This window comes from Emys orbicularis, chromosome 1 (assembly GCF_028017835.1).
Source record: "Emys orbicularis isolate rEmyOrb1 chromosome 1, rEmyOrb1.hap1, whole genome shotgun sequence".
NCBI lineage: Eukaryota > Metazoa > Chordata > Testudines > Emydidae > Emys > Emys orbicularis.
The window spans coordinates 102,826,441-102,842,588 of NC_088683.1; the positions used below are offsets into that span (position 1 = coordinate 102,826,441).

The 16,148-nt window shown below is 46.8% G+C and overlaps 1 protein-coding gene across 1 annotated transcript in view; it reads right to left on the reverse strand.

Moving 5' to 3' along the window:
* Positions 1–7,195: 7,195 nt before the first annotated feature.
* Positions 7,196–16,148, reverse strand: part of CRY1 (cryptochrome circadian regulator 1) — a 74,686-nt gene continuing 65,733 nt past the window's right edge. The window contains exon 14 of the mRNA XM_065397496.1: positions 7,196–7,282. The gene's annotated coding sequence lies outside the window, so the exon portion shown is untranslated. The remainder of the gene's footprint in view (positions 7,283–16,148) is intronic.

Consider the following 16,148-nt stretch of genomic DNA (forward strand, 5'->3'; position numbering starts at 1 on the left):
GGGGTCAGAAGAGGGGGTGGGGGAATTTAGGATGTGCAGGGCTGCGGTGGCAAGAGAAAGAGGTGACTTTCCCCAGCTCCAGGGCTGCAGCTGCTGGGGAGAGATGGTCCTCCTTCCCAGCCTCGGCTCTGTGGCTGCTGTCGCGGGGGAGAGACCTCCCCCTCCCAGCCCTGGAGTCCCCCCTTCTTCCCAGCCCCGGGGCTGCTGCAGTGGGGGAGACCCCCCTCCTACCCAGCCCCAGCTCAGGGGCTGCTTTGGCAGGGGAGAGAGGGCACATCCATCGCATTACAAAGGTAAGACTACTGATATTAAAATATGAGTTGTGCTTTTATTTGTAGAACAAAAAAACATTAATTTTTTTATATATAGCGGTTTTATCCAAAGCGCTTTACAATAGTTAGCTAATGGTACAAACAACATTTGGAAAGATCATTGCCGAGACCCTCAGCAATTTTCAAGTGGTCCGCGGAAAAAAAAGTTTGAGAACCACTGAGCTAGACCACACGGGGTCTTTAGCTCCTTGGGACGTCTCGGTAACAACGGTGCCCAGCGCTCTCGGTGCCGTCGGTACCTGGGCAGTTTCTGCGGTTGGAGATTGCTTTTTTTGAGGCAAATCTCACTGTGGTGAAGTTTGAGACCGCTTTCTCGTGGCTTTTTTAGGAACGGGGTCCTTAGTAGCTGTTTTTGAGGAGGATCCCCTGTCTGACTCAGGGTCAGAGGCTGGTCTGAGGGATTTCTCCATCACAAGTTTAAATTGGAGATCCTTAGCCTGCCTTGTCCTCGCTGTGAGCTTTTTGCAGTGGAGACACTTTTGAGTTATGTGTGTCTCCCCCAGGCAACGCACGCACTATGCGTGGCCGTCTGAGACAGGTATGGAAAGTCTGCAAGTCAGACAGCGTTTAAAACCTGGAAAGCTAGGCATGTCTGAGAGGCTATGCTGGAGAAAGAACGGGGATAGTCCCATTTTAATGCCTCTTTTAGTAGGCGACTGCCCACCTCAGGTGGGCGGGGGGGGGGGGGGGAGTAAAAGGGAAAGAAAATCTCTCTTTTTTTTTTTTTTAAAGAGGGGTAAAAACACACATTTTAGGGAGAAATTAACAAGAAAGGGTAATAGTTGGAAAAAGACACTACACTAATAGAAACAGCTAAAACTGTTGGAAGTGCTGCTGTTGTTCCGACCAAAGCCAAGGGTGGTAGAAAAGGAACTGGGGGACGGTTGGCTGCGCACGCAGGGTAGCCGCTTGGAGCGCGCAAGACAGCTGCCGTACATGCACGACTAACTGGGGCACTGCTACTATAAATCTCTGATTAGAAGCGCAGGGCACCAAGACACCTAAAGTGGAGCACCCACAGGGACAGTCCTCGAAGAAGAATCTTATCATGTCCACTGTGGTGTGAGCAGGGAAACTTCTTTAAAATAGCCCCAAAGTCAGGGTGTTCTTTGGCCTAAAATACTCTGAGATCTTCCAGCCAAATGAAAGACTCTCACAAAGCAAGCAGCTGCTAGGGATGCCCTGAGGGAGGTGGAGGAGACCTCAAAGTCTTTTTTGAGAGTGGCCTCCATTTTGATTTCTGTAGGGCCCTTATGATAGAACTCCTTTTCTGAGGGGACAACCATATTGTTAAGCCAGGGATGCTACGGTAGCATCAACTTTTGGTATTTCAGTAATTGGGACTTTTGGTTCCTGGATCCTATAGAACCTAAGATCATTTATGTTGATATGCTTAGACTTGTCTGGCTTATCCCATTCATCCTTGATTACCTCCATGAAAGAGGCATGTAGGAAACTGTGACCTGAGGGAGGATATTGAGGGGAGAAAGTTGCTCAGAGGCTGACTCTCAGGATTTTTTTAAAGGTTGAATCTGAAAAGTGGATACAATCTTGCTGCCCATGGCCTCAAATTTCTCAGGGAGGGAAAAAACAAAACAAAAACAACAAAAAACCTTTGCTGAATCTTTCCCCAGGCCTCTCCTCTCTATCTCAAGAGACCCCTGGGGACTTACTCCCTGAGTCAGCTGACTGGGATCCTTCTCATCCTTAGAGCCTCTCCCTGCTCTGACCGTGAACTCCTAGTCCATTTCCCCCACGTTGAAGCCATGGTTGCTCCAGTGGATAGGGGATCTCTCATGCATGGCCAACTCATAGCCCTCAGACCTAACAGAATTAGGGACAGAAGGCTGGCTGCAGGCTGGGCACAACTCACCATTTATTGCACTTGAGAGATAGTCTCACATCCAGAGCACCATTTGCATTTCATTCGGTGCTTTTTAGGGTGCTCTGCCATACCTGGAAGGTGCAAAGGAGTCAGCATGGGGACAGTACAGCTGAGGCTCTGGGTGGTTCCAACACCTGGTTAAAAAAAAAACTGACCTGAGGGGGGCGGGGAGAGGGACTGGGAGGAACTCACTGCTCACTCCACCCCAAATTTTTGACAAAAAAGCCCACTTTAGGCCAGTATGAAGGCAGGAACTGTAAAAACTGCTGTCCACATGCTGGCACGGAGGCAGAGAACCTGGACGCAAACAGGATCTGAGGGGGTGTGGCTAGACAATGCTGGTTTGAAACCTTGATCCACTTCAGTGAGCTGCAGAGAGAGGAGAGCAGTCTAGATGTAAAGAACTGTGGGAGACGCTAGGCCGCAGAGTGGCTCCATCTTTCCATCTGTGGGTTCCTTAGGTTAGAACTCCCGCCCTCTGAGGAAGTAACATATCCCTGACGTACCACACTACTGCAGTGTCAACCTTCGGTATCTCAGCAACAGAGCCCTTGGATTTTTAAATGTTACAGGTCTGTCGCATCTTACGCGCATTTAACATGCGCGAATTCAGCTTTATGCAGTCGGCAAAAACAAAAAAAGAGAAAAATAACAATTTAAATACTGTTCCTGCAGTGCGGGCGATTCCGCCTGCCATTACACTCAATGTAATTTTGACTATACGCGGTTTTCGCTTTACGCGCTGACTGCGGAACGTAACCCCAGCGTAAGATGAGACAGACCTGTATTGAGCCTTGCCCTTACCTGGCTCTCTCCATTCATACCTCATCACAGTGACGTTGTGCAGTCTATATGGTTTTATAAAAATATAAGTGAATATAATGTAACTGGGATAGGCTTCATGCAAAAGGTCTCTGGTAAGGTATCATTACAAAGCTTATAATCTACTAGGTGTGATCATCCTATTTGTATAGATGTACCACTCTTGTAGCTAAAACTAGAAATATAAAATATAACTCTGAGGGCCTATTGTAATTATGCAAAGTGTGGGCCATTAATGGTGGTTTGGAATCTTGATGACTCCCATAAACCAGGACCATTGTCTGCAGATGGCTGTGTTTTACCTGTGAGTCTTCCTGTATATGTGTGTGCTGGCAAGTGGGTAATGAAGCCTTGCAGTGACATGTGATCATGTCACCTGACCTGGAATCCATCTTTAACCTTGTGCTTTTCCAGTGAAGGTGGGTGGAAACCCAGAGGGACAAAGGGTTCCTGCCTTATGCAAAAGAGATATAAAGAGGTGGAACAGAACAAAGAGGGGGAGAGAGCCATCATGAAGAATCCCCTAGCTACCACCGGAGCTGGAACAAGAGCTGTACCAGGGAAAGAATTGTGCCCAGGCCTGGAAGGTGTCCACGGTGAGGAAAAAACTTACTGAAGCGTCTCTGAGGGTGAGATTATCTGTATTTAGTTTAATTAGACATAGATTTGCACGTTTTATTTTATTTTGCTTGGTGACTTACTTTGTTCTGTCTGTTTCTACTTGGAACCACTTAAATCCTACTTTCTGTATTTAATAAAATCACTTTTTACTTATTAACTCAGAGTATGTATGGGGGGAGCAAACAACTGTGCATCTCTCTCTATCAGTGTTTTAGAGGGCAAACAATTTATGAGTTTACCCTGCATAAGCTTTATACAGGGTAAAACAGATTTATTTGGGTTTAGACCCCATTGGGAGTTGGGCATCTGAGTGCTAAAGACAAGCACACTTCTGTGAGCTGTTTTCAGGTTAACCTGCAGCTTTGGGGCAAGTAATTCAGACCCTGGGTCTTCGTTGGAGCAGACGGGAGTGTCTTGCTCAGCAAGACAGGGTGCTGGAGTCCTGAGCTGGCAGGGAAAACAGGAGCAGAAGTAGTCTTGGCACATTAGGTGGCAGCTCCCAAGGGGGTTTCTGTGATCCAACCCGTCACAATCACTGCCTCGAAGAAGGAATGGATGGGGAATTGCAACCTCAAGAGAGGATTGTGAAGGGAAAAATTTACTTTGAGGCTTACTCACGGGAGTCTGCTCAGGTGTCGGCGCCAGACTGCTCACCTTCCTGAGTGGAGGAGTCAGAGAACTCAAATCTCCTGGATTTGTGTTTTTTCTTCCCCTTTTTAGATTTTTTAAAAACTCTTAGCACATCTTGGGAGCGTAGCAGCTTTACTATGGCTTTGGTGAGGCCTTTTGCAGCTTGCCTTACCTTCAAGAGATCAGTCTCAGAACTCTCCCCCACTGGGTCCCATTCCCCTGGGAGGGAGAAGGGAGGAATTTGTCGGAGTTCTCCGGGTCAGCTTGGGAGGCTGACTAGAACCTCTGCTTCTTTCACTCAGGGCGCTCAGGACAAACTAAGACTCGGAGCGGAGGGAGTCTTGTGGCCCCACAGGCCCCTATGTTCTGAAAGGGTCCCCTGGAACTTATCCCAAGTCAAGCGGCCAGGGTCCTTCTTGCTTTTGGAGCATCTCCTTGCTTTGAGTTCCTGGTCCAATTTCCCCCCGTTGGGAGTCGTGGCTTAGGTAGGCAGGGGGACCCCACCTGTCTGTCTGACTCCAAGTCCCAGGACCAACGGGAGTTAGGGATAGAAGGCTGTGTGCAGGCTGGGCACCTACCAACCCTGGGAAGGCTGACTTACATATAGAGCACAGCCTGGATTTAACCCAGTGCTTTCTTAGCTGCTCTGCCATGCCTGTAAGGGTGCAGCGCAGGCTTAGGAAGAGTTAAATGACCTAAGGAGGAGGAGGAGGAAAGCTGAGGAAGGAAAACACTGCTCCCCACTGCCCATGGACAAAAATGTTAAAACTGAAGGAGTAAGGAAGGGCAGGAGCAACAGAAACCATCACTGTCTGCTGCTGGAGGCAGAGAAACTGGCAGCAACCAGGAGAAAAGGGGGAAGGGCCACACCACGCGGCACCAAAATGCTGATCCGCCTCCATGAGCTGCAGAGATAGGAGAACAGCCCAGATGTCCAGAATTATGGGAGAGAGTGGCACTGGGCTGCAAAATGCTTGGATGGTAGCATTTGTTCTCAACTGGGACTGGTACATAACTTCCAATAAGACTTTGTTTCAACAACATAAGGTATTTTCAAAAACATTTCACACTTTTATTCTTTGCTCTTCAAGTTTTTAGAACCCTAAAATGAGCAAAATGGGCATAAGGTTCCTTTGTGTATTTTGGTGGTTTTGTGCATTACTAGGAAACCGCTATATTCTGCTTGAACTAATTTAGGAAAAGTGCCTCACATCTGGTTCTCTGTTTTAGTGCTCAGTAATTTGCTTGAAGAACACTCAAACACTCTGCACTTCAAACAATAGTGGATTCCACAAAGAACATAATGTGAAAAACAAGTGGTATTTATTTAGTAGTACTTTTGATTAAATTTTCTCTTTCTGCCCAAAACAGGTTGCTTATATTAATGTAATTGTATAGAAGAGGGTCTAAAACGATATCACACTATAGGGGCACTGCACCATCTTGTGCAGTATGGCACTTGGTCCTAGACAAGTTGCCAACATAACATGCTATATGGGTTTGGTTTGAATTTGTAACTTCAAGTCAACACATAATGCTAGAGAGAAAATGCCTATGATTAAATGTCATCTGAAAAGATGTTGCTAAGAACAGATCTTAGCAACTCAAATGAGAATTTATTAGTGTATCCACCAAAACAGCTAACTGGCCTTGCTGTATATAAAATGTAACAATTCAGGTTGTTCCTTCTGGGATCCTTATGTTGTTGGAAGATTTTTAATCTTTGCAATTCCCCCAGAAAAGTTCAGATTGAGGCAAACTATTGAGTGGATTTGCAGAAACCACCACTGCCGCAGGTGAGCAAACTAATTGCAGTAAGGAAAAGGCTGCCCACTAGTCTGCTGAGTTACTCTTGTAGTTGTAGCACAGAACAAGCATAACAAGGCATTTAAGCCTATATAAAGCATCCAGTGAATGAGGTAGGAGTCCTGTGGAAAAAATAGTATGCAATGTGCACAAGGGGTCTGAATTAAGATTGCACAGGCAACTTAATTCTAGCATTTCCTAACTTTTGAGTCCTAGACTTTGCAACCTTGCATTCTTGTCACATGGGTTTTTCATGATTAGATTTTAAATATCTATTTCAACAGATGAGCAAATTGTACATGGACAATTTTTAGTTCTGCTACTATGAAAAGTTATGGAAATAATTAAAGAGGAAGCCGTGCAGTCAACCATTCTAAATCTGAAGATCATCTCTTTCCCTCTCCCCCAAAGAAGTTTTTCTGGGTAATAATCACCAGAGCAACAACGAACAGCGTACACACACACACACACACACACACACACACACACCATCAATACATATGTATATACATTTTTATTAAATAAGGTCATTTTAGCTTAACTGAACAAGGCAATGGGAAATACAAGGACTGGACATATACATGACAACTTTACAACTTCTTGACAGAAATAAATGACTTGTGACTTATATACAGCTGCATTTAATAGAGGTTACAAGTCTACTGTATTTTAATTAAACAAAATCCTAAGCTCTTACATTATGAAAATATGCAGAAGTTGGATCATAGAGGTTAAAATCCTGTCCACTCTAAAAATATTAAGTCTAAAAACCTCCATACCTTCCAATTTCTGCCCACAAAGTTTCTATTTTACAGAACCACCATTACTTTACTGTCTTTACTGTTACCATACATGAAATATCAAAAATATATTGATGAGTCTATCACTAATCATGAATGTTTGTATTTACATTCAAGTTAACAAATTCCTCACCAAATACTTTATATACAAATCTCAATTCGCCCTTTATGAAAGTCATTAAAAAGTTAAAAACCATAAAAATGCCAATTAGAAATAAAGCATTCCAAAAACTGAACTTGTTTACAACAATTCAGAACATTCGAAACAAATTTATGAAAAATGTGTTACTTTAATACAAGTATTATCACAATACTTTAGCTCCAATACAGCGCAACAAAATTTTGCCTTCAACACATTCTGTGCGGCATCTTCCCTTCCAACAATGCTGTAGGAAAAAAAGAAATTAAGTAATCAATTGAGGAATAATATTTTTGCAGATCCCGGTACACTATCATATAAAATGTATGTTTTGATGATGATCTTTACAGTAAACTGGCCAATAAACATAGCCCTCTTACTACATTACTATGATGTGTACATTACATTTAACTACAATTTTACAATGACAACGTTTCAGTAGCGTCCAGGAAGAGCATATAATACATCTTAAACAAAATGAAAACTGACATTTTAGACAAGTGGGGTCTCCCAAAAGTGTAATTGTGCTCACAAGAAAAATTCACCACAAAAGACTGAAAGATGGGGAATTTCTTCAGGAGTTGTGGAAGAAATCCAAATCCAAACAAACAAACAAAAACACACACACATCCTGATGTGTAGTCCATTACTTTTGACAGGGGGAAAAGGTTTTCTTTCTTTACACACATGTTCATCCAAACTAGACTACAATGTTCACAGAAAAAATAAAAAACAAAATTTTCAAAATTTCTTGTCACCGAGGGGCTGAGAGTCCAATCGGCAGCTACAGAAAAACATGATGTAGAAAAGAGGCATGCAGACCTCCTTCCATCAGTGTTTCATAGCATAGATAGTGTCTTGTCCATTGGGACAACACCTCATTCATTGGGACATATAATGACTAGCTAGTCTACTGCTTTCAATAAGTTCTCATTTAGGTCCATGTGACTTCATGTATCTCCTCCAAATACCTGTACAACCAGAGTCACATTCCTAAAAGAGAATTTCTTTTTCTTTGTAATACACTTGTGATCTACAGCATTATAGACCAAGCAATAATAGGTAGAGTCAAGTGAAGCTCAGCAGCCATTTACTGATTTGAGATTACAAAACAATAGAGATTATACTTTCAAACCAGTAATGCCTAACCTAGGAGTTTAGAGACACTCATCAAGCCCTAGAGTAGGAGGGTCCAAAGTTGTTCTTCAGAGTTTACATAGTTTCATGAAGAGTGAACTTAGATAGAAGAGAGGGTTACTCACCTTGTGCAAAAACAACGAGGATTCCTTGTGGCACCTTAGACACTAAACAAATTTATTTGGGCGTAAGCTTTGGTGGGCTAAAACCAACTTCATCAGATGCATCAGAAAGCTTATGCCCAAATAAATTTGTTAGTCTCTAAAGGCAGAGGTGGGCAAACTATGGCCCACGGGCCGGCCGTCCTGGCCAGCCCTTGAGCTCCTGGCCGCGGAGGCTAGCCCCCAGCCCCTCCCCCACAGCCTCAGCTCGCCATGCCGCCAGCGCTCTGGGCCGTGGGGCTGTGAGGTCCTGCTGGGCAGCGCAGCTGCGTGAGCTGTCAGGTGTAGTGTATTAAATTGCTCCCTGTAGAAATGTGCTACTTACGGCGCACCAAGTAGTACACAGTTAGTAGCACATTCCCATGGGGAGCAATTTAATACACTACACCCGGGTACGGAAGGCTGTAGCTCCCCAAACAGCCTGGCCTCCGCCCCCTATCATCCCCCTCCCACTTCCCACCCCCGACTGCCCCCTTCAGAACTCCCGACCCATCCAATGCCCCCTACTCCTTGTTCCCTGACTGCCCCCTCCTGGGACCTCACCCTCTGCTCCCTGTCCCGACTGCCCTGACCCCTATCCACATCCCTGCCCCCTGACAGGCCCCCCAGGACTCCCATGCCTATTCAACTCCCCCTGTTCCCCGTCCCCTGACCCCCACCCCCAGAACCTCCGCCCCATCCAACCTCCCCTGTTCCCTGTCCCCTGACTGCTCCCCGGGACCCCCTGCCCCTTATCCAACCCCTTCCCCCCATTACCATACTGCTCAGAGCACCAGGACTGGCAGCTATAAGTAGCACATTCCTACAGGGAGCAATTTAATACACTACACCGGCCCTCCATACAGTTTTGAAACCCCAATGTGGCCCTCAGGCCAAAAAGTTTGCCCACCTCTGCTCTAAGGTGCCACAAGGACTCCTCGTTGTTTTCGCTGATACAGACTAACACGGCTACCACTCTGAAACCTGTCACCTTGTGCAGTAACTGAGGTTCTTTGAGATGTGTCCCCCCATGGGTGCTACACTGTAGGTATGGCAGCACCTTTGCGTCTGGAGTCGGAGATTTTCAATAGCAGTGCCCATTGGACCACACATGCGTACCTCTCCTCCCCCGCGCTGTGCGCAGGTAGTATAAATAGCGCTGTGTGGGCCGACCGCCCTCAGTTCCTTCTCTGCTGCAGAGCCCAAATGCTACGCTCCGAAGCAGAGGGGAGGAGGGCTATAGTGGAGCACCTATGGGGACACACATCTCAAAGAACCTCAGCTACTGCACAAGGTGAGTAATCCTCTCCTTCTTCGAGTGATGTCCCCATCACTGTAAGTAACTATAAAGCAGTGTCCCTAGCTGGAAGGTTGGAGCTTCGGAGTGGCTGGTATCACCGAGGACAGGACTGTATGTCCAAGAATGGTGTCCATTGAGGAATCCTGCAAGATGGCGTAATGTTGGGCGACTGTATCAGAGGATGCCCATGCGGCAACCCCGCATATATCTATTATGGTAACTTTATTGAGGAATGCAATAGAGGTCGAGAGCGCTCGTGTGGCATGTATCCTGATAGAGCCAGGTGGTTGCTTATTGTCAAGTTCATAAGACAGGCATATGCACTGTGAAATTCATTTAGAGAGGCGTTGTTTAGCTATAGCGGAGCCTTTAGCATGTTCGGCAATGGATATGAAAAGGCAGGCGAGTTACTGAACAGTTTGGTTCTATCCAAACAGAATGACAATGTGCATCTAATGTGTGGAGAGCTGCTTCTTGGTAATTGTGTGGTTTGAGAAAGAAGGAGTAATATAGGCTTGTTTAGATAGAAGGACGTTATAACTTCAGCAGGAATTTTGGGAGGGGATGGAGGGTCACTCTGTCCCTATAACACGTTGTATATGATGGGTATGCCATAAGAGCTTATATTTCTCCCACACGTGGTGCCGATGAGGAAGGCCATTTTCATTGCTAGATGAAGGAGTGAGCAGGTTGCCATTGGCTCAAATGGAAGTCTAGTCAGAGAGCATAGGACTAGGCTGGGGCCCCAGGGTGGGATGGGGGGACATATGTCAGGGTATAGGTTTCAAACGCCCTTAAGAAAATGTATGACAAGGGTGTGTGCAAACACTGAATATCCCTTGACAGGGCAGTGGAATGTGGTAACTGCAGCCAGGTGCTGTTTGAGTTGAAGGAGGTAGTCCAGTATGAGAGGGAATGGCGTGCGACCCCCCTTAAATATATAAAAAAAAGTGTTTTGATTTATAACACCATTATAAATGCTGGAGGCAAAGCGGGGTTTGGGGTGGAGGCTGACAGCTCACAATCCCCCATGTAATTAACCTCGCAACCCCCTGAGGGGTCCTGACCCCAAGTTTGAGAACCCCTGCCCTAGTGAATAGCGTCCCAGGCCTGCTCTGGAACAAAACCGAGGTCAACGGGTGTTCTCCAGAGTGGTGAAAAGGTTTATGGTGGGGTGACCCCCATCGGTGGAAGATGGGTCGGAGTGCTCTCATGTCGAGCTGCCATTCGTGCTTGTGAGAGAAGGTTCTGCTCAGTGTATCCGCTCTTGTGTTCTGAAGTCCAGGGAGATACGCAGCAGAGATGGAGATGTTGTCGTGGATACACCCATTCCATAGCTTGATCACTTCTGAGCGTAGGGAATGGGACCTGGCACCTCCTTGCCTGTTGATGTAATACATGCAAGCGAGGTTGTCCGTCATTACTTGAACAGCCTGGTTTCTGAAGAGTGGTAGGAAACATTGGCAGGCATTGTGGACTGCCCTCAGTTCCAGGAGGTTGATGTGTAAGGTGGACTCAGTGGGCATCCATCTGCCCTGTATAGTGTGCTTGCATAGATGTGTTCCCCAGCTGAGGAGGGAGGCATTGGTGGTAAGTATCACGGTAGGTGGAGGTTGAAGAAAAGGGACCCGGCACAGACATTGTCGGGACATGTCCACCACAGTAGTGACTCCTTGACCTGGGTTGGCATGGACAGGAGTTTTTGCATGCTGTGTTTGTGAGAAAGATATACTGTATGGAGCCAGCCCTGAAGACACTGCATGTGCAACCTCGCATGTTTGACCACAAACGTAGCTGCAGCCATATGTCTCAGAAATTGGAGGCATGTATGTGCTGGGATTTGGGGGCATACTTGGGTAGTTGAGAGTAGTTGTGTTATCGCTGGGAACCTGTGAGGTAGTAAACACACTCTTGCCTGGTTGGCATCAAGTAGAGCGTCAATGAATTTCAGTGTTTGCACTGGGGTTAGTGTGGACTTTTCAAAATTGATAAGGAGGCCCACTTTTGTAAAGAGGGTCATTGTAGTGTGGACTGCTCTGAGCGCTTCAGTCTTGGATGACGCTTTGAGAAGGTAGTCATCTAGATATGGGAAAATGGTGATACCTTGTTTGTGGAAGAAGGCCACGACCACTGCAAGTACTTTAGGAAAAACTGACAGAGCTGTGGATAGTCCAAAGGGTAGTATCCTGTACCGGTAGTGACTGTGGCCTACAATGAATTGTAGGAAACATCTGTGAGCAGGATGTACTGCAATATGAAAGTATGCGTCCTATAGGTTGAGGGCCGAGAACCAATCCCCCTGTTCCAGTGCTGGGATGATGGTGGATAGGGTGACCATCTTCAAACCTTGTAGTTTGACAAAACTTTGTTGAGATTGCGAAGGACTAGGATGGGGCACCAACGACCACACTTCTTTTGTACCAGGAAGTAGTGAGACTAAAAACAGCGTCCTTTGTGTTGTGGAGGGACTTGTTCTATGGCTCCCAGTTGAAGTCATCATCTCACCTTCCCCTCCAGGATGGGCTCCCCTAAGAGGGGTCCCTGAAAAGGGATGTGGAGGGGGGGTTAGAGGGATGGTACAACTAGGAAGGGAATGGAGTACCCTTCCTTTACTAATTTCCAGGACCCATCTGTCGAGATAACGAGCATCCAAGATAGTAAAAATGGAGCTAAGCGATTGCCAAACTGTCGGTATGTAGATGGCATTACAGATGGTAGGGGCAACTGGAGCAGGCAGGAGGTTTTCTGGACCTTGATCACACCTTCAAATTTGCTGCTTATTAGAGTGTTTGGGCCAGTGTCCCTCGGGCAGGCGACGGTCTGCGTCTGTCGGGAAGTCGGTGACGACGGTGTTGGTTGTCAAACTGCTGCTGTGGGTAGTATGGCTAAGGGCGAGATGGTGGAGAGAGCTGATATTTTCCCAATCTTCGTTTTGGCTGCCGTGTGTATATACCAAGGGATTTTAGAGTGGCTCGGGGGTCTTTCAGTGAATGTAAGGAGTTGTCTGTGCACTCAGAAAAGAGTTTTTGTCCCTCGACTGGGAGATCCTCGACCGTATTTTGCATCTCCTTGGGGAATTCTGAAAGGTTCAACCATGATACACGTCGCATTGCTACTGCTGTAGCAATGGACTGGGCAACTGTGTCATTTGAGTCTAGGAAGGGCCTGCAGGGCCGTGCAGGCTATTAAGTGACCTTCCGAAATGAAGGGTAGCAGATGAATAGGATTTTATACCCAGGAGATCTAAACATTTCCAGTTCAGTCAGGATGATTGGATTGGGATTGGCAGCCCTTCTCTTGCACCGCATTTGCTACGAGGGAATTCGGGGCAGGATGTGAAAATAAAAATGCCACATTTTTTGCAGGCACATAATATTTCCTATCTACCCGTTTGCATGTAGGAGGGATAGAGGCTGGAATCTGCCAAAGAAGGTTTGCAGGTTCAAGTAGTGAACCATTAATAGGTAAGGCGATTTTTGTTGTTGAGAAGGTATGGAGAATGTCAATCAGTTTATGTTGTTCCTTGACCGCCTCAAGTGGGATCTTTGTTTCATAGAGTGGCTGACTCCCTAACTTCTGAAAGTGACGAAAATCATCAGCCACTGTGGGAGGTGGTGGCATAATGGCTCCATCAGGTGAAGTTGAAGAAAACGGGAGGACCAGAGGTTCCTCCCCATCCTGCTCTACTTCCAGTTCCTCCTCCTGGTATTTGCAGGGGCTGTGGTTCTGGAGGTCGATAGATTGTTGAGGAGGGGTGGATGGAGGTCAGCATGTTTGCAGTGGTGGGGGATTACTGAATTGTGCCCAGGGGTCCCAATATGGTCAATTAGGGGGAAAGGGAATATATGGTTGCATCCATGGGGGCCCCTGAAAAGGCTGGGGGCCCTGAACTGCAGCAGGGTAGGCTGGTAAGTTGATGTCAATTGCCCTGATGTTGATGGGGGCAAGAGAGTCTTTTCATCCTCCTCAACATCACTAAGGAAAGGAGGTCCTGTCCCTGTGGGAGAGTGCGAAGAGTGTGTTGATTGAGAAGTGGTGAGACTTAGGACACCTCCTGTCTGAGAAGTGGAGAATCTGGAATGTCAGATATAGTGAGGTCTGACAGCTGTGTGAATTCCTGTGGGTGATCTCTCCTCAGTGCCTGTGTTGAGCATGGTGCTGAGGTGTGATATGGAAAAGAGTCAGTGGATTGTGCCAGAGAGCTTTTCAGAGCTGTAGCTTTAGTACGAGTTTGCAACCCTTATGGAGTCTTTCTCAGAGCCAAAAGCTTCAGTGCCGTGCGCAGTGTCAGGGCCGAGGGCTTCACTGGAGCCAGCTGTTTTGCCTGTGGCGGTGCCGACAGTGTCCTCGGCACCAGAAATGGACCTGGAGCCGCCGAGGAGGTAAAGGGCTTGCTTCGGTCACCCACAACAGGCGGTGACGCCAATAGCAGCTGTTTTGTCCTGGCACGGTCCTTAGACTTCCTCTCAGGGGCTGAGGTAGTCAGTCTAAGAGCAGCTTTGTGCCTCTTCTCAGAAGCCATTCGCACCACGGATCTAGCTGGGGATGGCATCCCTGCAGTTTGCGCCTCAGGAACTGAAGGAGGGACTGCTCTCTTCTTAGTGTCAGCCTGGTTAGAGGATGATCTTCCCTTACTTGGGAAAGGAGAGTGAGGGTCGGCAGACGACCTTGCTGAGCGTGAGGGTCTCTCCAGTGAGGAATAAGAACCGGGGTCCGAGGCTGGTCGCAGGGACTTTTCCATGAGGAATAGTTTGAGTTTAAGGTCCCTGTCTTTCCTTGCTCTTGGGCTTTAAGCCCAGACAGTGGGAACAGTTCTGGGAAACCTGTCCCTCTCCCAGGCAATGGATACACTGTGCGTGGCTGTCCATTATAGAGAAGGCGATCCCATATGACACACACCGCTTAAACCCGGAGGAACCAGACATAAGGGTCAGGGAATAGCTTCGCTGATGGGAATTGGGGAGGGGGGGAAGGGGGAGTTTTTTGTTTAAGGATGAAAGAGCTAGCTAACTACAAGAGGGAAAAACAGGTAAGAGACTATGTAAATAATGAAGTGGGCTCTGCTAACTGTTCCATTCCAGAATGCAGGCGGTAGAGAGGGAACTGAGGGCAGTTGGACCGCACAGCTCTATTTATACTACCCGCACACAGCGCGCGGGGAGGGGAGGTACACATATGCGGTTCAACGGGCACTGCTATTGAAGATGTCCGACTCCAGACGCAAAGTCGCTGTCGCGACTACAGTGGAGCACCCATGGGGATATCACTCGAAGAACCACCACCAGTGCAGCACATCCACATTGCTTGATATATGTAAGATAGCAGGGGGTGGAAGTGTAGTGCAGAGCAAATGGAGCAGGGTCTCTAGATTCCATTCCCAATGCTTCAAGAAGCTAGTAGGGTGATGGAGATAAAGAATCAGAGGACACTGACTCAATTTGAGACAGAGCCACAGAAATCACAGTACAGCGTCAATAACGTACTGCAATGTCTTTATGAAGATGATGTGTCAACATGCAGTAACACTGGGTGCAAGATGCATTAGATCTTACCATGAGAAAATTGACTAATAGTCCTGTCAAAGAATTAAACTTGCAGTTATGGCCCATTATGCTTAGCTAAATCCTCCCCATCACAGGAAGAACCCAAGGAATGGAAAGTGTAAAAAACATATGGCTATGACAGCATGAAAAAAACACACTACATGCTACTCTTTCACGTTAAGAGAAATTAACAGTGGTAATTTCTTGAGGTCTTGGCCTTGAAACCATGCAGAGCCTGAGAATCTAAGAGGAGCCAAACCCTAAATGCACATTTTAGGACATCCATACGGAGTGCTTTTCTTTCTGAAGCCCTGTCCCACCACCACCAGGCCATTCACTGCCCAATCCCATACAAAGGGAAATTACTTACCTTGTTGAAACTGGAGTTCTTCAAGATGTGTGGTCCCTATCTATTCCACTGTGGGTACGCATGCGTTCCATGCGCCTGAGACCAAAGAAGTTTTGCAAGTAGTGTCTATTGGTCCATGCCTGAACCCCTACTCTTCCAGTTTCTTCTCTACTGTGAATCTTGCCAAGCTCCGAAGAAGAGGTGAAGGAGGTTGGGAAGTGGAAGACAGATAGGGACCACACATCTTGAGGAACTTCAGTTACAACAAGGTAAGCAATTTCCCTTTCTTCTTTGAGTGCTGGTCCCTATGGATAACTGACAAGCAGTATTCAGAGAGGAGGTGGGTGCAAGAACACAGGTGGTATAGCTGCTTGTAGAACCACTGCCCCAAAGGATGAGTCAACGGCAGAGTCTTGGACCCAGGAATAATGCCTCATGAATGTGTGGATGAAACTCCATATAGGTTGTCCCACAAATGCTAAGCAGGGATGCTTCTTGAAGTGATGCTTCTGAGGCTGCTTGTTCTCTTGCATAGTAAATCTTTACCCCATGTGAGGGAGGAAGCTGTGCCATCTGATAACAGAATAGGATATACCCAGAGATCCACTGAGAAGATATAGCTTGACCTTAAACTCACTCTGGAA